Source organism: Hippichthys cyanospilos, chromosome 4 (genome assembly GCF_059441005.1).
Source record: "Hippichthys cyanospilos isolate Australia breed blue-spotted pipefish chromosome 4, RoL_Hcya_1.0, whole genome shotgun sequence".
Lineage (NCBI taxonomy): Eukaryota > Metazoa > Chordata > Actinopteri > Syngnathiformes > Syngnathidae > Hippichthys > Hippichthys cyanospilos.
In genome coordinates, this window is record NC_142372.1 from 8,266,229 (window position 1) to 8,289,167 (window position 22,939).

Here is a 22,939-nt window from a genome sequence, read left to right on the forward strand (position 1 = left end):
AAAAAAAAAATAGCAACACTCACATTTGATTGTGGTTGAGAAATGTAGGAGGTTAACTGGAATTGGTAATAAAGTATGCGGCATGAATCTTGCTCATTTTAGTTCATGACTCATTCAGCTTATTACTTTATATATGCTGTACAATGTATTCTCTGTATTGTATTTTTAGTTTTAAATCTAGCAAAGAAGTTAGCTGAAATTACCGGGTTAGTCTCTTACAAAGAGAGAATTCATGCTGTATGAATGTGGTTACAAGTAGATGTTTTACAAAGTCTGTTGAAATATCAGAAACGGATTTTTATTCTTCTCCCTTTTCATACCTTGTGTTTAAATAAGTAATGAAACAATAAAGTACTGTATTTTAAAAAGGCAGTGTTTCCTTACTTGTTTGGTTATTGCGGCTTTTCATTTATGACCATCACTTCTATTTTTCATGCAATTGTGTATATATATATATATATATATATATATATATATATATATATATATATATATATATATATATATATATGTATATACACGTTGATAATGCCTTTGTACTGAATCCAATGGAGTTGTGCAAGAACATCTCATGTTGTGGCCGGTGAGAGTGTGTAAAACATCAGACTTGGCTCGAGCGCACTATTAATAGAATACCAAACTATCAGCTAATTAATCAGCTGCTGGAGGAAATTAGATGATAATACGACCTTTGCTGGGCTTCCTGTGTAGAGTGGATCGAAATAAATTTGAGGTAACACACACAGGAGCAAAAAGAACTGATGGAGTTTTTTTTTTGTTTTTTTCACAATTCCATTTCAGGGGCAACAGACAAGACTTGGATAATTCCATCCAGCACCGGATTCAAGAGTGAATGTTGTAAAAATAGACACAGGATGGACAATGGATGCAAGATGGACTGGATTTCATAAAAGTGAGTCCGCACATCACAATTTTCTAAATATGCACTTGACTTCTCGCGAATAGATGGGTATATGGAAAGGTGAGATCTGCATATAACTGACACCCGCTGAAATGCATTGTGGGAATTTTGGTTTTTCAAATCCAACAAATTCGGTATTTGTTTCCTATGAAAATAATTGGAGATTGAGAGCTGGATTGAGAAGTAAACCAAGAAAGAAAATATGTTCAACATGTTCAAAAAATTGAAAAGTACATTGTAGTCACTTTTTATCATGTCTTTTTATGGGACAATATGAAAGAATGTACACTTCTCTACGGTGGTTGTCAATGCCAAGGTTTTTTACTTTTTACTTTCTCCTTTTCATTCAATTCAAAAGACATATTTTCACATGAAAAATCAGTCATTTAGTTCTTATTTACTTACTTTAAATTGATTATATAAGTGATAAAGTAACCATTTTTTTTTTTTTGTAATTTATCCATTTATGTATTACTCTTCTTAATTCACCACATACACCATATATATATATATATATATATATATATATATATATATATATATATATATATATATATATATATATATATATATATATATATATATATATATATATATATATATATATACACACACACACACAGACACCAGGCATTGAACGCATGGATGAAATGAAAAAAATGACTTAACACAGAGCTTTAGTGTCCAAACTAATGGGCAACACGAGTGAACACACCCCTGAGTGAAAATTTTCAAATTGTGCTCAATTCGCTATTGTCCCTCCCTGGTGCCATGTGACTGGTTAGTAATAGAAGGTTTGAAATGTGTGTGAGACGCAATTGTGTGTGTGCGAGAGCAACAGAGAGAAAGCCAAAGTTGAGTGACAGCACAAAACAATGTCTTGCGGTGGATGCTCGAAGCTGCCATACATCCTCGTTAGACCTCCTGTCTCCCATCGGCCACACTCGTCCCCTTTATCGCCACCAGCACACATACACACCCGCACACACACGTACACACTTGCTCTGCATTTGCCCTGCTAAAAATATGTGGACTGTTTTTTACATTTTAACATGACGGATTGCATATAAAGTAGAAATCGCAAGATGGCTATGTATTGTTTTTCTTTGTTTTTGTGAAGATATAGCATTAATATGAAAATGTCAAGTATTGAGTATGGATGTCCAAGTACTTTATTTTGATATTTAGATATATTTTTGAGCATTCTTTAGCGAGCCCTAGCTTTTATTGAGTCAAGACAAAAAGGTATATTCACTGAAATACTTTTTTTGTCTCACTTTCAATACTGTGTGATTGGGTGGAAAATTTATTTGCCATGTAAAAATATGTTCAGGTTAAAGAAGTTTAAAAAAAAACACTATGAACAATAGGTACTTGATTGATTTTATTGTGGATGATAAATTAGAATATAAAAAAAAAATCTAGGTTGGCCTTGTATCTTTTGATATTTCTGTATGTGGTCCACAGAGGAAAACATTTACACCCCTGCACAAGTACTTTTAATAGATTTTGTGATATCAGAGGTGTGCCACTTGGACCGCCATTCTAAGATTTAAAGAAATCAAGTCATTTCATGTTTCTTTGGCTGTACAGTGTCCAACGACATTACCAAGCAACCGTGTCAACTCTGGTGACCTCTCATCAAATGAATGACAATTGCGCTCAGCTACTTTAAAACATATTCCTCAGTATATTATTAGTACACAGTATACAAACAATAGAAACTCAGTTTTCCAAAATGTGTCCCTTTTTAAAAAGTGCAACATGTATTGCTGATTTTAATACTAACCCTTAATGAAAAGTTAATAGCCCCACCAATGAACGTACATACATTGCTAACAATACGTTAGGGGAAAAAAAATGAAGAACCTATGGAGACTAATGGCTCAGATTATCATTTTCCATGGAAACATTTTTTTGGTAAGTATGCAAAGTGACTTTTGAAGCGTCAAATGATTCAAACATTCAACCTCTGTCCATTAAGTTAATCTGTATTTATGCATTTATTCAATCGCACATTAAAAAAAAAATCAGCTGTTTAAGTATCTCTCCAGAGATAGTAAGATGCATTAGCGCAAACATCAGCCTCTGATACGTGCCATTGTGTATTAAACAGATTAAAAAGACCACGAGGATGGAAGCTTGGTCTCACACAAGTTTTGTAAATTTTTGGATGTATTTTCTGCATCTTTCTGTACCTTTGGTAAATAACAAAAGATGTTAAATAAATATATTTTTTTTTAAAAGTGGTGGATTATACTTTTTATTAGCAGTTTCCAGTGCAATATCTAAAAGCAAATCAAAAATAATTCAATTTCAGCAAATGGAATCTCAAATGTATATACTGTATGCATTTATAATATATATATATATATATATATATATATATATATATATATATATATATATATATATATATATATATATATATATATATATATATACGTATATATATATATATATATATATATATATATATATATATATATATATATATATATATATATATATGTAAAGGAAAATGTCTTATTTTTGTGATGGATAAATTTGATCATTAATCAGTTGCCAGTTAATTAAATAGCCATTGCACATTTAATATGCATATACTGTATATTATATCAAAGACACCGACTGCCACTTTAGCCCCTGAATGCTGTCCTCAGTTCTTCCTAGTATCCCTATTAATCATTTATATTCTTGTGTTTTCATACCCTAACCCTAACTAAATAAAACAAAGCTACCGGAAAAAGACAGATGAGCGCTCCGTAAAATCTTTTCTGGAATCCATTTCCTCACTTTTGTACTTTTTTTCCCCTTTTTTACAGCGCACAATAGCTTAAAGTGAAAGCAGCGCCACCGCGTCGAGCGCTCGTGATGGGCTTCACGGCGGCGTCCCAGCCAGCCTTCGGGGCTCATGACTTTTACGAGACAGTCGGAGGTCAGTAATGAATATACATGTGCGGTCTGCAGCAGGAGGGACGAAGCGGCCAGAAGTCGAGTGGAGGGGGAAGAAGGGGAAGAAGATGAATATTGAGTTAACGTGCCGAGCGGCGTCGGGCTCCGTTCTGGCTCGCCCAGTCACATTGTCCTCCGCTGTTAGTCTCAGCCGAGCTTGTGAACATAAATATTTACACAGTTGTCATGAGCGGGATTTATGGGAGCGGTTCTGCTCTCTCCCCATAAGAGAAATACTACTTTCTCCCTTTGCACCATGCATCTCACCTCTGCCTGTTTTCTTGCCGCCGCATGCCCAGTGGAAATATTGTCTCATTGTGTTGACACTTCTTGTCCCCCACGGGAGCGAATAAGCTGTGTAGGGATTTTATTATTTGCAACTGGTCAGCTGGCAAAGTGGAGGTAGGCCAATAAAAAGTCTGCCAAAAAGCTTATTGTTCAATACTTGATGTAATAAGAAAACCGCAGCTGTCCAAATCCACTTATTTCTCTGGACCACCTCTGGGATATTTGCTGTCAACATCACTGATAAAGCATTCTTCTCGATCCAAAGGTAAATTTTGTTTTATACCAGAACAAGAATAAGAGTGGCTGGACCAGCCTTCTAATTCTACTGATCCAAACTTTGAGCGCATCTCTATATACGGTTGATAAATGTACTATCTAGGAACATTGGGAACAACATGTTTTGTCCTTCTTGTTGGATCATAAAACATCCGGTGACGGAAATATGATTGTTACTTGGAACATGACCTGTAAAGCGACCCAGAGTATTGAGACACATGCTGCTTTACCAGGTCAAAAATATAATTGTCCTTTACTGCCAACTACGCATTGGTGCACTGGGCAAAGTACCTTGTGAAGCACAGTAATTAGAGCTACAAAATTTGATGGCAAGTCACCCAACTCTGCTGACATAGCCAGCCTCAGTAAAGGAAAAATGAAAAATCCCACTGTTTTGTATTGCTCATCTGTTTAGCACGCGTCAATCAAATTTGATATAATAATGAAGCTAATGAATTTAGCTTTGAGGGATGAATTGTCTGAGAGAATCTAGAGGGTACTACTGAACCCATTTTGGAGGGATTTCCCGCACAACTACCATCAGACATACAGCAACAAAATTAATACATGTGAAAATAACTTAAACAATGGTGATTTATTTAGTCAAAGAAATGTAGTTAAGGTACTTATCTTTATCATGATTTTGGATTAAAAAAAAACAACAACAACAATCAATGATCTTGTCAGGAAATGGACCATATCTTGCTATTCTATTAACAATCTAACAACTTATTTATTCACTGCACTTTCAACTCTTCTCAGCCAAAATTTGTATATTATTGACACCCATCAAAAATCCCTGTGGGGGGGAGACATACAGGGTAACATTTACAGTACAGACAAGAAATTTCTCAAAAAATATGCTGATATCAATTAAATACAGAGAAAACTTTAAAAGTTAAAAACAATCATATTTAAAGTATTTTGAAAAAAAAAAATAAGTAAATTGACTGTACACGTAGGGAAACAGTGAATTCCTAACAGGCAGCAAAAAACGTCCCTGGAATGAAAAAATATTGTATTTTCTGTAATGTATTATTTTACAACTGTTCAAAGACATCATTGATAGCAAATTTTGATATCACAACACGTCACCGATTTTACATTTCATGCAAAAAAACTGCTTCTCACATCTGTGTGAAGTCTACTTCATATCTGATGGCATACTTTGACATGAAATGAATTTAACATTCTGGTAAATAAATGTCTATGGTTAGTAGCACTTAATAGGGGAACCCTATATCACAACTTAAGTCAAAAATGATTTTTACTCCCTACATTTTGTTGAGTCTTTTAGCAAAAATACTGTAAATATTGAATCTAAGCGGGCCGGGCCCACCGCCGTGACCCATCCATGACTCAACCCCATCGAGTACCATCGTTTACTGTAATCTACCAAATGCCACATCTACTTTCTTGGTGTCTCTCCTCGGATAGCTTGGCATGTAATTAACTCTTTGGCATGCGCTGTGGGCTGTCATTTGCATGGTAATAAATCTCAGCACTTCGTACTGTAGGTGGAGAAACTGTGAGTGTATGTGTGCTCAGCTTCTGCAAACACTCTCATTTGATCAACTCTGACGTGTCCGAAGCAGAGTAGTGATTTTTATAAATGCGGTCTACCATATCGATTGAAGATATTGTGTGTATTTTTTAACTAGCCGTGGCCGTTTGAAGATTTTGGACAGCGTGACTTCTTGTTACTGTTGGATCCTTGTATTTATTTGGTCCTACAAGCCTTGTGCCATCCATTATGAAGTAATTTCCTTTTGCCCACTTTATCAATGGAGAGGCGCATCTTTCCTGGAGATGCCTGGCTCTTGGCCAGAGCGCATACAGTAGCTCAGCCAAAGCCACAGCGCAAGCTAGGCTTCGATGTGTGTGTGTATGAGCGTGTGTGTGTGTGAGGCGTAGGTGTGTTTGTTGTAGCCTTGGGTTCACATGCAAGTAATAGGATGAAAGTTCAGGGGTGTGTGGGAGGTAATTATGTGTGTTTTCAAGATGGATGAACAGAGTGGAGATTGTCCATCGTGGCGCAACGTTCCCTTTAGGTCTAATGAGTGCTACACCGTGACCTCAGCCTTGCAGGTTCACGGGCCCGATTAAACATGGTCTCCGAGACGACTCGGGAGAGGCCATGGCGGGCCGGCAGCGCCGGCGGTTCCCCTTCGCTCTCCTCCCGACTGGGCTCGCCCTCCCCTCCGTTGTCCTAATGGCTCCTTGTGAACTAACCCCATTTGTCTCCATCACAAGCCAACACGCACACACTCGGCACTCTAACAGTGATGTTGCCTTTGTTTGACTGTCATTTGTCTTTATTATTGTTTTGTTTTTCCCTATAGCTTTCACGTCTGTTGGTTATATTTTTTTTTGGGAGGGGGGGGTGTTTGGCATGAGAAAATTACATTTAAGACACTATGGTATATACAGTACAAATCTGGTGCAGAGTATTGACAACATGAAAGAGGCGAGGTTAGTAAGATATTGGATATTGGACAGACAATGGTGACTAAATGTCATCCACAAAAAGAACGATTTATTAAATTCAGGAAGCATTCATATTGTAGCTAGCTATTCAATATCTGAGCTTCAGGAAATTATATGAACAAAGTTAAATCCAATAAATGTAACTTGGGCGGAGCAAACCATCATGATCTAGCTCCCTTGCTTCGATTCTATTTTATATATATATATATATATATATATATATATATATATATATATATATATATATATATATATATATATATATATATATATATATATATATATATATATATATATATATATATTAAGCTTTCTTAAAATTGTACTTTGCAAGTAATAACCCTTAAAAATACAAATGTTCAATTATTCAAACTGCGGCTGATTCTGGAAGAACGTAACATACGATATTATACGATATTTATATTTCTTAGTGTCATGATTGAAAATTGCATAGAGTGGAGTTGTCATTACTTAATTGTTGCAGACATCTGCAGTGGATTCAGTCATTTCTACTTTGGAGATTAGATCCTCTCCCAGGTTCTAGAACTGATCATATGTCCTGCAGAGCACACTTCCTTTTGTTTTAACTGTTTTAGACACAACTCTAACATTACCCAAATCCATTTCCTGATGCACGAACAGATTTATTCAGATCTAGAAAGCAATAATCAGGGAGATTTGATAAATGATGATTAACTGCAACAGGATCCAGGATCTGGCATAACTCATCATAAGATAGCTTTTCGCCGAGACTTTGATTTATTTGGCTGCGAGGCGTGGAATATTGGCCGTTCCCGGCGCCGGGGAGGCCACACGGGGTCACGAGTGGAAGACACACCGTCAATTGAAGCGCAGCATGTTTTAATCTTCCTCTCCTTACTTTGATCGGGCTAACTTGAGTCAAAGCTCTCTCCAATCACCGGCGAGACGTTTTAAAGGGCTGCAATTAGAGGCCAAATAGCCGGCCGTTTATCAAACTCCTTTCATGTCCACTCGTCTGTTGTGTGAAGGCGGTCGATTGTCTGTACCCGAGGCTCAGTCCACCCTCTGCTTGCTGTTGCTCCGCAGGTCAAAGTGCAAATGGGCCAAGAGGAAAAATGGAAGGTCAGTTAGTTGACTGCAACAATGTGACCGATACATCACTTGTATTTACACCACAGTTCCGATGTTCCACATCACAGTACCAGTCCAACTCTCATCTTTTTGGAATGGGTTGGTCAATTTAACACAAAAATAATGCTGCAAAAACCATGCGCCGGTCGGATTGTCTCCTGTATTTGCTTCTTGACGGCTATGTTGCGGAATTGCACAAAAAGCCCCTAAATAGGTATTAGGTTGTCCTACTACACCATCCAGAGGAATGGCACAGAAACATCGTAAGCTAACATTAACATGCTTATTTTATTGTTGTGTACGTGTAGAGCTGTGTACGTCACAAAAAAATGTCATTCGGCTTAGTCATTATTGCTAGTTTCGAAATTCTGGCGAATCTATTGTGGACAGCGGGAGCATATCTTCTAAGCATGACATACTCTGCCATGAGTAACCTAATCCCTTTAGGGTAAAGTGGCATACGTGAGTGAAAGAATAATAATTTTTCAGGCTTTGTTTTATCCCCACTCTCATTTCTTTGCGTCTTTTCTTTTCGCTAACTTCGCATTACTATGGTACCGCTCTAAAAGGGTTGTCTAATTACTGGTGCTTTTTGCGAAGTGGACAGCTCTTTAGATGTCTCGCACAAAATGCACCTAACTATTAAATTCTTCTTGTCTTTATATCTGACTAACTGAAAGAAATGGGCGTAAATCCCATCTTGTGTACGTATTGTCCATAGTCATCTTGTGGTCTGCTGCTGCAGCACTCATCTCTGCTGTTGGAGATACTAATGACAGAAAGTAAACATTTTGCCCCGGAAATTTCTCCTCTGATCTTGCTGTGTTTTTGCCAAATTCGGGGAAAAAAAAACACCATTTTCAAAATGCATTGTAATGCATTGCGTTTTTCTCAGGGTAAAATATTACAATTTTTTTTGTGTGTAATCCATTACACTACCGATTTACAGCAAAAAGTATACTATACTGTAACTATAAGCTATACTATATTACAGCATCCAGAGCAAAGACACGGGAACAGGCAAAAGTAAAATATTATCATCGGAATACCTATAGCATCTCTTGGTTGATTAGGCGCAGTGATGACATGATATGTTGTATTGTTTTGTGTAGTTGTATGCATTGTAGTAGAAAAAAAATTAAAAAACACAATGGATCTAACCAGAAAATTCTCATCCATATGTCATGAAAAAATGCTAACGTAACTGGTGAGTATATAGATAGGTGGATCAAAATGAATGAAGCTTTTGAGGCATATTTGTTTGCTTGCATGTAATTGGATTGAAACAGTCAAAAGGCAATTAAAAATATGTTCGCTATCTCTGTATTTAACAACACAGAAAATAATCTCAACCTTCCTCGATCAACTCTACTAACCTCATGACAACCAAAGTATAAGCATCCAACTTTTTGCACGCATTAAAAAAATAAATAACTAAAAAAATCTGCTTTATTTCCTTCCTTCCAAAATAAAGTTCCCGTGCTGCATTCATGCACACGTCAGGGCTAAATAGAAGCCAAGTCGAGCACCAGCGGTGCGGGGCAGGGGAGGAGTGGGGGAGCTGCAGGGCCCTGACCGCATAATCATCTCCCTGTGAGCCTTCATCCATGCCTCCAGCGTCCCCGCACAGCTACAGCGGGCCCCGGACAAGGGGTAGGCAAAGACAAAGAGTGTATAAGAGGAAAAAGAAGGTGAATTAGGCCGGTGAGAGGTCTGTTTTGATGGGGGAAGAAAATTGGGAGAAGTGCGAGGGCAAGCTCAGGGGGCTGCTGTGATCAGAGCAGAGGCAAACGGGAGAAGGAAAAAGTGAACAGAGACATTAGGAATGATAGAGGAAGTCGACAATTGGAGCTGACAGGAGGGCTTGCGCTGACAGGAAGGAGGAAGCAACAGGCTGGGAAGACCGGCGGTGGTGGTGGTGGTGGTGGAGTAAGGTGGCGAGGGGTGCAAGGAGACAGAATTAGACGAGCGAGCGCATCTGTTTGCTCCTCATGAGTGTGCAGTGGCGTTGCCCAGGAAACGGCAGCCGCTTGGATTATGAGCTCATTAGCGAGCCTCCTCCTTCGCCTCCTCATAGCGGCCACTCAACTATCTGACGCACAATAGCACACATGCACAATAAAAAGTCTTGCATTCACCAGCCAAGACCTTCCTGCATCGACATTTCAATCTGTCACTTTCAGTATGGACATTTCCGCCCCGTGTGTCTATGTGTGTTGGGCGCAAGGTGCTAATCTTGGCCGTTATCTTTGCTTGCAGCTCTGCAGCTTATCTGACGTTGCTGTCAATCACAGTAGATCAGGCCACCTGACCACCCAAAAGGCATGTTACACAATGCTATTTTCTACTGAACAAGGATTATAAAAGGGGGAAAAACGACATTTTGGTCCTTGGGTTACACTACAATAGTGTTTTGAAATTTTAAAATGCAGCACTTAAAATTGGGTTCTCACACATGCATGCTATTTTTTATGGTTTGCTAGTTTCGTATTGACATATTCACTTAACTCCTTAGCTATTTGCTGAACACATCACATAATCATACCCCCCAATACTCAATGGCATGACCCTAAAGAGCACAAGACTGAATGACCTACCTAACCACTGCGGCTTGGTAGCGCAGTGGTTAGGTAGGTTTGCATGCCCGCCTTACAATTCAGGGACCCGAGCTCAAATCTACATCTTGCTCTAGGCTACCTGTGTGGAGTTTGGATGTTCTTCCCGAGTCTGCGTGGGTTCTCTCCAGCTACTCCGGTTTCCTGCCTCACTCCAAAATCATGCATGGCAGGTGTATTGGACATACTAAATTGTCCTTAGGTGTGATTGGGGTCATGAATGGTTGTTTGTCTCTGTGTGCCCTGCAAATAGTTGGCACCCAGTTCAGAGTGTCCCCCGCCTACAGCCCATAGTCAGCTGGGATAGGCAACCAGAAGGTCTGCGACCCTTGTTGGGATAAGCGGCTTCAGAAAATGATTGGATGGATAGATACATTCAAGACAATTCATTTCAAAACAGTTTTTTTCTCTTTAACCATTGATAATGCGATTGTACACCCTTTACTAGTAGGTTCCAAATCCTATTAGAACTGTTGACTTTTACTAAGGACTACCTTGGCAATTTATGGTGGCAGATGTTTGCTGGCTCCCATTTAACATAAGTTTGACTGGTCTTGCTATGCAACCAGGTCCACGGTTTGTATCAAGAATGCATGTTGAAGTGAGATATCTCAACTGACACACTAAGTTAGCCGGAGCCTGAATTCCTTGCAGAAAATACGGAGGGTGAGTCCCGAGATGGAAAAATTGACTAGATTTTGCTGGTTAAAAAATATCTCCCAAATGCAATATCAAACAGAATACCATGTTTAGAATAGATCTGCATACAAGACATGATGCTATTAGGGATTTGGGGGTTTCATTTTAAAGTGTTGTAGTATACTGCAAAATCCATATGACTGTCAACCAGTTTAATTTTGCAGAACATTGTGTTTCACTTAGTTTTGAGATTTGTAGCATATCGTCTTTATCTGGAGTTGGGTCACAAGGGCAGCAGCTTCAACATTGAAGCCCAGAATTCCCTCTCCCCAACCACATTGTCCAGCTCCTCCGGCGGGATCCCCAATTGTTCAGAGGCCAGATGAGTGACATGGTCCCACCAGCGTTTCTTGGGGCATCTCGGGGGCCTCCTCCCTGTGGGACATGCCCAGAACACCAAGATCTGGAGGCATCCAGGAGGCATGTATCAGATGCCTAAGGTTAATATGAATTATTATCTGCCCTTTAGAATTGGAACCAAATGCTTTTCAAATGTATGTAATTCACAACTAGTCTATGGTGTGTAGTTTTGGGCTGGTCTCCCCACAAAAATTTGTGCATGCACACTCATACACCCACCCACTCCTCACCACGCTAATCCCGACTGCTGGCATTTTTTCTGTTACTGAGTTTTGCCGCGGGGGCGCCTGCAGCCCAGGTACTACAAATAATGAAAAAAAAAACATAAAATCCCTTTTGGGCAGGTTTATTTTATTATTATTTTTTTTTTAAGTAAGGCCGCTTTTATGTGAGGGCAGGAGTGCTCCGGCTCCCTAATGCTGGAGTAATTGTAGATAATGGAGTTTTAAGGACAGCTGCCGATGCAGGTTTAAGTAGGATTTGAGTGGAGATTTATGGCGGAGGGAGAACGAGTGGCAGGGTGCAAAAGTTGGAGAGGCGTGAGCAAATGAGGAGAAAGTCAAGGAGGGTTTTTGGAGAAGGAGGGTTTTGCTGCGGCTTATCCAAGCGAAGGTGAGAAGCAGGTGAGATGGGAGTTAGGGAACTAAACGGCTATGTCTTATTGCACTATTAAAAAAAAGAAGAAAAAACTGAAATAAAACTCTCCGGTAGTTTAGTGTGAAACGAGAGGACGTCGTGCTACGGGTAGATAGGGGGAGGGGTTATGGGGGGCAGGAGCTGGATGACTAATTGGCGGGGATGCGAAATGAGGCTTGACTCAATCTACACTCTTGAATCAACTCTGCCCTGCAGCACGCCTCAAATGGGATCCCTGAGTGCCCCCCAGAACCCCCCCAACCCCATCACCACTACCATACACACACCTTGATTATACCCTTTCAATGTTACGCTCTAACTCCTCGTTGGGAGAAATTTGACAGCGAAAAAAGCAGGACTCTAAAGGGGACTTAAATTTAGCAAGGGAACAAAAATAGGGGAACGGAAAATGAGTAACATCATCTAAACGCATCGCATGAAAGCGATTTGAGAGGGTGGGGTGTCAATGGGATGGGGGTGTTTGGCTCCCTGTAAAAGCAGCCGTGCGTGGCTCCTTGGCTGCCGTGGCATTCCCACTTTATGAGGTATGGAGGTGCCGTCTCCCCTTTTAATGATACCGTTTAAATGGAAAAGAAGGAGCTTCTTTCGCCACCAAGAACTTCATGTGCCAAACTCTCGCGTCCTTTATTACTGAAATGCAATTGAAAAATATACATTAAGTTATTAACCTATAGTGATTGTTATTTTAAGTTTTCGTCCCCAAAGATGAAAACTTGCGGTTTATGCACTGCATAAGGTGCACCGGGTTATCAGGAGCACTGTCAGCTTTTGAGAAAATTGAAGGATTTTTGGTAAGCCTTATAGTGCAGAAAATCCGATATGTGCATTTTCCTGACCTTCCCAGTTGGCAGTGGGCCTACTGACACTTACGTTGACCTTTTTTGGGAGATAAAAATAAAATATACAGTAGCTCATTTGTTCCATTGTGGAAACTGCTTCTGGAGTAGTCTTCCAATGGAAATTTGGGAGAAAATCACACAAAAACAATAAAGTGTAATATGACACAACTATGGCTGAATTAAGTGTTGTCAGCATGGATAAAAGATGCACGCAAACACACAAGCAATTTTGAACATGGCGGCTCTAATATTTTCAATGCATTATGTATCATTTTCACAAGCACAAAAGAATAACTAAAATGAAATATATGCCTGTAAAGGTTTGATACGCTTAAGGAAACAAACCGCTCTGAACGCACACACAAAAACACACACTGTAGTGGTGTGTAGTGTAGTGTACAGTGTGACTCATATGAGCCCACCATCAGCAGTTATTCCCAGTGCAATAAAACAGGCAGACTAACTAATGGAACCACCTACACACAAAGCATACTTTATTTTTTTTTTAAATGATACGCACAACCTTCACAAGCAACGCACACATGCACACACGCTTTGTCCCAGCCCACTCATTGCTCGTTAGCTGCTACGCGGCATGGCATGCTTGTTTTTTTTCTTTTTGTTGTTTTTCGTTGTTTTTTTTTTGCGCTGTATTTTGCGACCGCTTGCTGTGCCACCCCACCAACTGACTTCCCGAACAAACTTCCTCCCAATTACCGTTTGACTTTCCCGCCATTTCTCCTTGTCTGCCCTCCTGTTTTTAATCAGCATGTAAACAAACGCAAGGTCATTGTTTTCCTTTCGCTGTAAATGGAGGGAGATAAGAGGAACGTGCATGTGGTTAATCCTTCGGACAAGCTGATGGAGGAGTTTGTCTCGGTGATGCTGTGCTTGTAATTATCTTTCATATTTTCTTTGTCTTGCTCATTATGACTCAGCAGTTTAGCAATCCCACTCGTTTGTTTTTTTCCTCCCGCCTTGACCGTGATACTGTTATGTCGGTCTAGTGCAGGGGTCACCAACGTGGTGCCCGCAGGGGATTTTCTAGGAATTTTAACAGTTATACATAAATTACATTTACATTACATATTACACTTGATTTACATCTTTAATACGATTGTAAAAAGTTAGTAGAAAACTAGTAGCCCTTCGTATTACTCAGTACCAAAGAGGTAGGTCACACTTTCAAAAAGTTTGGTGACCCTTGGTCTAGTGGTTAATATGTCTGCCTCAGAGTCAAGATGTTCAGGGTTCACCTTAAATAGCAACTTCATTTCCAGCCAAAGAAGAAGCTCAAAATAGAAAATCCTTATTTTCTCATATTTATTGTAAACTGGCTGCTGCAGGGACTTTGATTTTTAATTGGTTGAGGAAGTGGACTCTCCCAGCTGGCAGCCCGGCTCAGAAGCGGCGGACCAGCCCGAGTGAAAGTAAAGTTGAAAAAACTTCGAAGCGTTCCTTGCTGGAACGATGTCAGCACCCACACCCTCATTTCCATTCCGTGATATTTGTCAGCTTTCCCGGCACTCTTTCTCTCTCGCTCTCTCTGTGAAGCAGGGATGTTAACAATGCTGTCCCCCCTACATTTACCAGTTCTGCCTCATTACAGCTAAAGAAGCGGCTAAATTAGTGCAGGGGAGCGTGCACCTGTCAGCGAGAGGAAGAAAGGGTGGCGGCGAAGGGGAGGGAAGGTAAAGGAAGCGCTTACTTTAACACGCTTATTAACCAAACTTGGCCGGCTTCTCATTTCCAGCATCTGCTTCATTATTAGTGACGTTTCTACAGCAGAGGCAATATTTGCTGACCAATCAAAAGTGTCTGGCCCACTTTTTTTTTATTATCTTGAAAGATTTAGTCGATAATCCCTTTTTAATTTGTCCCCGCGGTCTTTTTTTTTTTTTTTTTTGGAGGGGGGGGTCAGTCTCATAAGCACAGGGTAAGAACTTGTCATAAATTAACCTACCGCGACCCTGCTTCTTTATGCAGGGACATTACATTTGGGATTGTCTGTCTCACAATCAGAATCCTTTAATAATCCTTTATCCTTTAATATGAGTACAGTATAGCATGAAATTGATGATTCGCGGATTAAATGAAAGAAACTGAAAATGATCTACGTTATTAAATAGGTCAGAAAATATTTGCAATTGTATTCAAACCTTCTTGCAAATAAATATAAACACACTTGTAGACAAAATGCTTAAAGCATGGCATCCCATAATCTATAGATTGAAGTGGGAATGTTTTTTAATGGCATGGAATCAAAAATCATTTTGATTTTTTTTTTCAAGCATCTGGCTTGCATTTTACAAATATGTTCGAAAAAAACCTAAACATTTTAGAGCTGTCAAAACTATTCCTTTTCCATAATTAACAAATAATCGATGATCAAAATAATCGCCAACTATTTCAATAATTGAGTGAAAATGTGGAGCCATTGTTTGTCTTTAAATGATCAAAACTTTTCCATTCTAGCCTCTCACCAGTAATTATACTGATTTATGTAGTCCTTTGGGAAAGATGTTTGATTATCTTTTGTTTAATCCATTTTACTTTGGAAAAAATGATGACAGAACGACTATCTGAATCATTTTAAAAATGTGGGTGAGTGCAACATTGATCCCTAATAAAAAATATTTGGTAACTAAACAATATAAGAGAAAAAAATGTTTTTGTAATACCCTGTATAGCAAAATACACTTTTATCCCACTTGATGGAATAATGGATAGGATAACTGATTCTGAATATAATCGATAGTGACAGTTTTTATATGTTTATTAGGAATATTTCAAAGGTTTTTCTTTCGTACGTCTGCTCAGCGTTTTTACCCAAAATGCCGCATGGTAATGTTCATGTGCTAACCAATACACTGTGGCATTTTGGGGGGAAATTGCTTTTAGCATTTAGCATACAAGTATGTTTGAACATATTTGTGAATAGGTTCATATTCTGTTTCAATAAGTAAAAAGTATGACAAAAAAGTATGACAAAATTGTCTATCTATCTATCTATCTATCTATCTATCTATCTATCTATCTATCTATCTATCTATCTATCGATCCATCCATCCATCCATCCATCCATCCATCCATCCATCCATCCATCCATCCATCTTATCAAGTGTTAGTCCACAAGCTAAAGAAAGTATGAAAAACTGCTAAGAACTTGCAAAAGTTAACACGATCGGGAACTTACAGTAACTCCTACATTTACTATAGTTCATTTGCTACACTATATAATATTAATCCCAGAGTTAGAAAAATCTCTTGTCACATAAATCAAAGTTATCTCGAGAGAGCCCACTGTCATCTGTCATAATGCACAGACCCTCAAACGGGTCGCGGCAGGTGGCTATGAGGAGAGTAGAGGTGGGAAGTGTAATGATGACCCTGTTCCATGCCGTCAAAATCCTTGATTTTAAGGACTATCTGTTGGCTTTTCTGCACCTCTACCGAGGCCTCATAGTTCCTGAGCAGACCCATCAAGTTTTATCAGCGTTGTGTCCAATGGTGTAGAAACTGAGAGAATGTGGAAATAGAAACACTGTTCTTGTTAATTTCAGCACTTGTATAACCCAGGAGGATTTACTGTCTGTGCTCTGTATCATTTCCAGAGTTCTTGAGCCTCAAGGCCTATAAAATCACTATCTGTCCCCTTTGTCTGTGCAGTACTTTGAGCCCGCCATGTTTACTGGCGCCCTCAAAATATCAACTGTTTACCCTTTAAAAAAAAAAAAAGAAATACTCAAAACATTTCTGTCTGCCAACCCGACTCTGCCAGGTTACCATTTAACACTCTCCAAGGTTGAAAGTCCCATCAAATGGCACAAAATTAATTTCTGCACAATAAGGAGGGCCATTGGCCACCTAAGAGTTTGTACTGCAACTGTGAGTCCATTTGCTCCCCAAATAGGCAGGATGGCTGTGCACAGCGCAGCGGCGAAGTAAATGCCTTCATCCCGCTGGGATAAGAAAGACAATAGGCCATTTTAATTTCTTTTCTAAAGCGGACAGTAGAAGGAAAATGATACTGACTTAATTGATGATTAGGAGAGCACAGGGATCACTTGGAGAATTCTCGCATCCAGTTTCTCAACGTTTTTTCTTTTTTTTCTTGTTTTAAACTGGACCTTTTGTAGCATAATTGCCACTGCTCAGGGGGCTCCGGGGGTGGAATAATCTCACACTAAGGACAAATTGATCAGCAGCAGACGCAATTAGTCCCATAAAAGGATGCATAAAGGAACTGTTGTGTCCAAGTAAAGAGAAAAAATGGATGTGCTGTGTAAAACATACACCTGGAAGCCTGTGGACAACAAAGCTGACACTACATATCTTTCATTTTGCTAAATCATGTATGTAATAGAAAGTTTTGCAGATAAACTCCAACTCAGGAAATTTTTCACACGTCTCTTTCAGTTTCTAAATGCTCATGTATGACAACTGAACATATTCATGGTCAGCCCAGTAAAAATGCATTTTTTTATGTCTGTAGATGTCAATGGCTTGACAGAAGAGACGTGTCAAACGCCAAAGGCCAACTTCAAAATAAATCCGTCAAATAATACATGGATGTCAATGTAATGCCTGTAGTATGCTTTTATTTTGAGGTTGGCTTTCGCACATCACATCATGTCTCTACCGTTATAACGATATTAAAAAAAACAATTGCCGACCAAGAACGCTAAGAAACTACCAGCCAATTACGCTGTCATAATACGATGCAGCAAAAGTCTCCTGCATTAGCGCAAGCCACTAACTTAGTGATGCATTCAAACTCATTAGGACATTCCCAGCCCAGACAGAAAAAAGGGCCATATATTGAATAAACATTGATAACTGCAAATATCTAAATGTGAGTTTTCTCTCACAGTATAAAAGCTAGCATTCATCAAGAAGAATGATAGGGGTGAAATTACTTGTATATTTTATTTAATTACAATAAATAGTCCATCATGTCGCTTAAGTTTAGAGAAAATCCACACGATCTTGGATAGATCAAGCAAACGCCACACAGGAAGCCCAGCGCCAAATCTAAAAAACTACCGCCGCATAAGAAGCGTACGTGCTTACCAGTTTGCAAATCAATAAATGTAAAAAAAAAATACACTTTAATTTTTTTATTTGTCATTCTGTCTTGCAAAGCAGACTTGTGTAGATCATGATGCTTTTTTGCACGTCTCGAGATTGAAGCTGAAATCATTGTCAATAAAATCATTTTTAATGAAAAATATTTTTGAATCAAAACTCAAATCATAGATGAAAATAATCTGAATTTAATCAAATTGTAAAAAAGTCAAAGATTACCTCCGATAGTTAAACTGCTTGTTTACCTTATGGTGATTTTGTTTATTCATATTTTGGGATTGATACTTTTTTCTTTTTTTTTAATCCATCAATCAATTTCTTTGTGCTTAGCTAAAATGCAACTTCCGGACAATTTCCCAAATATTCAGAGGTTTGTGAAGAATTTAAATATATAAGATATAAAGAGGTTTACAAATACAATAACATTTTGCACATCTTCTGCAAAGGCTCATGATTACAGGAGCTGTGGGATGACAACCAATCTCCTCCTGACCCCGTTTTCACATGATGCATACATGAGTCAATCTTTGGAATTTTCCATGGTGGTGGCAGAGGTGGGGGGTGGGGGGCACCCCAAGATTTTGGGACACATTTCTCCCTGCGGTGTGCTCATTTGGCTGTTTCATCATCAACACAGAAGACAGGTGCTGATTTTTCTCCCCCCAGCTTCCCAACCCAACAAAGCCATTCCAAGTCTACAAATATGGAAGCTCATCACATTTACACAGTGTGTGAAGTCAGGAGAGGGGGTGGAAGTAAAAGCGGAAGAGATATCATGCATGATGGGAGAAGGAAGACTGACAAAGCAGAGCCAATGCATACTTTTTTTTTTTGCTCCGACGTTATAATTGGCTTTTGGGCTTCACTCGTGCCCAATTAGCATGCTTGTTACACGCAAACACTAGCAGCTAATTGGCCCGAGAGGAGAGAGTGGCGTGGCCCCCAAGAGGAGAGTGCAGCATTCATTTGAAGATTAGCTCCTCCAATGTCAGGAGGGTGTTTGGCAAACACTTGTAAGTAACATTTCAGTGCGGCAGCAACTGCAAATATTAGTTACACTTCCGTGCCGCCTTTATGGCCAGATGGCGTTGCGAATGGGAGGATATGATTGTTGTAGAATGTGTGGGCAATCAAAGAGCCGTTGGGACGCACTTAGGGGGAAACTAGACTTCTAACATATCAAATTTGTTGTCATCAAAGCTGTTTGTTTACCAATCAAATAAACCTGTAGATATTTATCTCCCCAAAACCTGTTTACTATTTATTGTGTCTTGTTCATTTAGATCTCGCAAGAAGGACATAACAAGAGGGCTAAGTCAATGCTAATGTCCTTGTGGAGTCTCTAATAATAACAATAATAGTAATAATAATGTTACATTTTTCATGTATTTTACCAATTTTTTTTATTTTTTTATTTTACATCATTTGATGACAAAATATGATTGTTATAAGAATCATTGAGCACTCAATGACAAAAAGTATTATGGCACAAATATTGACTTTCATGAAATTGATTCTTCATATATATCCCTGTATTTTCTTAAAGTGGAAGAAAACACACATTTAAGAGGTATGCCTCGATACTGTTTTCATTGTTTTTGAGGTTTGCAAATGTATGCCTGTTTCACAATTCGATTTGATTCTGTTTTTAGAGTCAACAATTTCATCAGCAATCAGTTTTCATTTGAAAATGTGTTTGATTTAAAATATATTTGATTGACAATGGATACTGCTTTATTCTATAGATGTGCAAAGAAATGTCATGATCTCCTCCAGTCCAGGAAGTGAATAGACACACCTTCTACTGTTTAATCTATATTTTTCTGTTGTTGTGACCCGTCCACGTCACCGCCATGATTGACACAAGAAACTTCCAACTGACTGCAAAAGAGTGAGAGCCAGCTAATGCAGTCAGACGGTGCAGAAAAGATAGGAAAACACAGTGTATATTACAGTCTGCTGAATACATTTATTATGTATTCAACCCTGCTCATGATGGTCTTTACGTGCAATTTATCAAATAACGGTAATGAAGTTTGCTGCAAGAGAACCAGCAACATTCCCCCTTGTGCAATTCCCATAACAGTGCCAGATTAAGTAAATAAGCGAAAGCAAATGAAGGAAAACTTGAAGATTCTCAGCAAGTACAGCGATGATGTAATAATCGTGACTTCCTCAGCTCACACACCCGCATGCTAACACTGTATATTTCTGCTCCCTTTCAATCTCACTGTTTGGCCCGAAGTTGTCTTGAATGTTGTGAGAGGCGTGCCAAGTGCTAATAAGAAAATAGCGCAGTGTGAGGAATGTGTGAAGAGTATAAAAGGAAGCAGGTCCTGTTATAGGAGGTTGATGAATAACTGGGAGAAGTATGAGGAGGAAATTTTATTTTAAATAAGAATGAGGCCACTTCTATGTTATATTCTGTGGCTCTTTTCACAAGGTATTAAAATTATATTTATTGGAAGATTTTATTTTGATACCATATATTATGTCTGCATGAAGGTACGTAGCACTACACATCATTGTATTGTACTAAGGATAAAATGTTGGACTTGGGAATTTTGACTGTTATTTTTTGCCACATACCCTAAAAAAGCCCTTTTCAAACTGTTTTCAGAGTAATTTACTGCGTGGGAGATATAGGAGTAAAGCTGGCACATATTTCTCTTTTGCATCGCAGTGTCTGAAAAATGTCAGTTCGCACAAATGTTGTGGCTTCCCAAATACAGATACTTACAGCTGTGCTAACAATTTTACATTCCGTAGGGGTATGCAAACTTATGAACACAGTTGCATGTCAGTGAACTAGTGAGAGATAAAGTGGATAAGAACAGTTGTGCTTATATGTTTCCATACCACTTCTGAATAATCCTATAGAACATAAAATAGTGTATATTGGGCCTAATGGTACATTTGCGAAGTATGAGAAATATGAAGAGAAAATATGACGAAATATGAGAAGGTGGACTTTACAATCTCCCTCTAGGAAAAGTGCACTTGAACATCCCTTGAACTTGGTGGTCAAATCTGTGGTGGTCAAAAATCGACAAAAAGTTGGGTTGAAAATAACCCAATTGTAAAAAAAAGGACCCACCCAATATTTGGTTCAAGTACAACCAACTTTCTGTCTTGACATTTTTGTCATTTTGTACAAGACAATCTTAAAAGTTGGGTTGCTGTTGACCCATAATAGTGTTATATTTGACCAAACTGTTGTTAGATTGATGACCAGTGGCCAATGGGCTGAAACTTTATACATCATAAATAATATGACGTAAACGTTAGATGGATGCAGTTAAAAAAAGAAACTATTCTGCACATCTGGCCCACCATAAATAACATAAACTTGCTAACACTAATGCTAAAACTTTCACCTTCCTTCCAGCCTTTCATTTGCTTGCTGGTGCCTATCCCAGCCGTTGATAGATTGGAGCGTTGGAGGTCATCCCAACTGACTTCGGGTAAAACATGCAAACTCCAACCAGGAAGGCCGGTGCAGGCTGGAATTGGACCCGGGACATCTGAACTGTGAGGCAGACATGCTAACCAGCCTTCCACCATGCTACCTATTCAACTTCCTTGGTGGGGTAGTTTTACTATAGTTGTATACTATACTTAACTACTGCATACACACACCCATGCAGACTCAATTATGCTCTGTAGGGAGAAGCCCCTGAAGCACCGACCATCTCAAAGCATCCGGCATGACAATAACAATCAAGCTTGTGTACATGTCTTTTTGTCTTTTTCCCCATCTTTATGGCCTTACTTTTACAGCACATACACACACACATCCAAAAGGACAGGACATCTTTATTAGCCCTCAGTGTGCAGCCTGGGCTCAGCATGAGATTGCAGGACTGACCTCTTACTGAGCTCTGTTCAGGGCCAATGTTTACCCAAAGCCGGCAGAGCAGGCCATTAACCTCTTCGGAGATAGAAGACAAACAAGAGCGTTCGTCTCGAGGCCAATAAAGACGAAAACCATCACGACAATCATCTCAATATTAAGCCGCGCAGGGTGGGGGAGATGGTGCGGCAGCCAGCCGCTCCCCCCAGGGGTGCTCTTGGGCTGCGGCTTGAAGTACCTGCCATACACCACTGAGCGCAAACATGTGATTAACCCGAAAGCAGGAGGGAGACCAAGCTCCCCAAAGTCCATCAAACACCTCTGGCCCCACCATTCTTTTTTGGTCCCCAACCTCCTTCAGCTCCCTGGTGGTTTAACATCCTGCAGCTCTGATTAAAGCCCCAACCTGGCAGGGAAGCTAAGGAGGGGGAGCATCTCCTCCTTTAGGACCCGCGGGCTTAATTCAATCACACCTCCATAATTCTCCTGATGTGATATACTCGCACACCGAGCGCAGAAACACACCTTGCATCGAGGGCCTTCTGGGACGGCTTTAAGAGGTGCCCACCACCAGTCCAATGGACTTGACTTGGAAAAAGTTACCCATTCACCAAAGGAGGACAAAGGGATAAAAGAAATGAGACTTTGGACAAAAACAGCAGATGGCGGTATACATGGTTAAAATAATTGTTTATACTTACTGTTTGATTATACGTGATAATGAGAGAGGGATTTCTCAAGGCAATTAGTGTTTGCGGCTGCCATATTGTGAGAGGACGTGGGGAAG

General features: G+C 39.3%; 1 protein-coding gene across 5 annotated transcripts in view; it reads right to left on the reverse strand.

The window, feature by feature from the left end:
* The window catches only part of celf6 (CUGBP Elav-like family member 6), a 157,504-nt gene that overhangs the window by 122,681 nt on the left and 11,884 nt on the right, over positions 1–22,939 (reverse strand). The window lies entirely within an intron of this gene.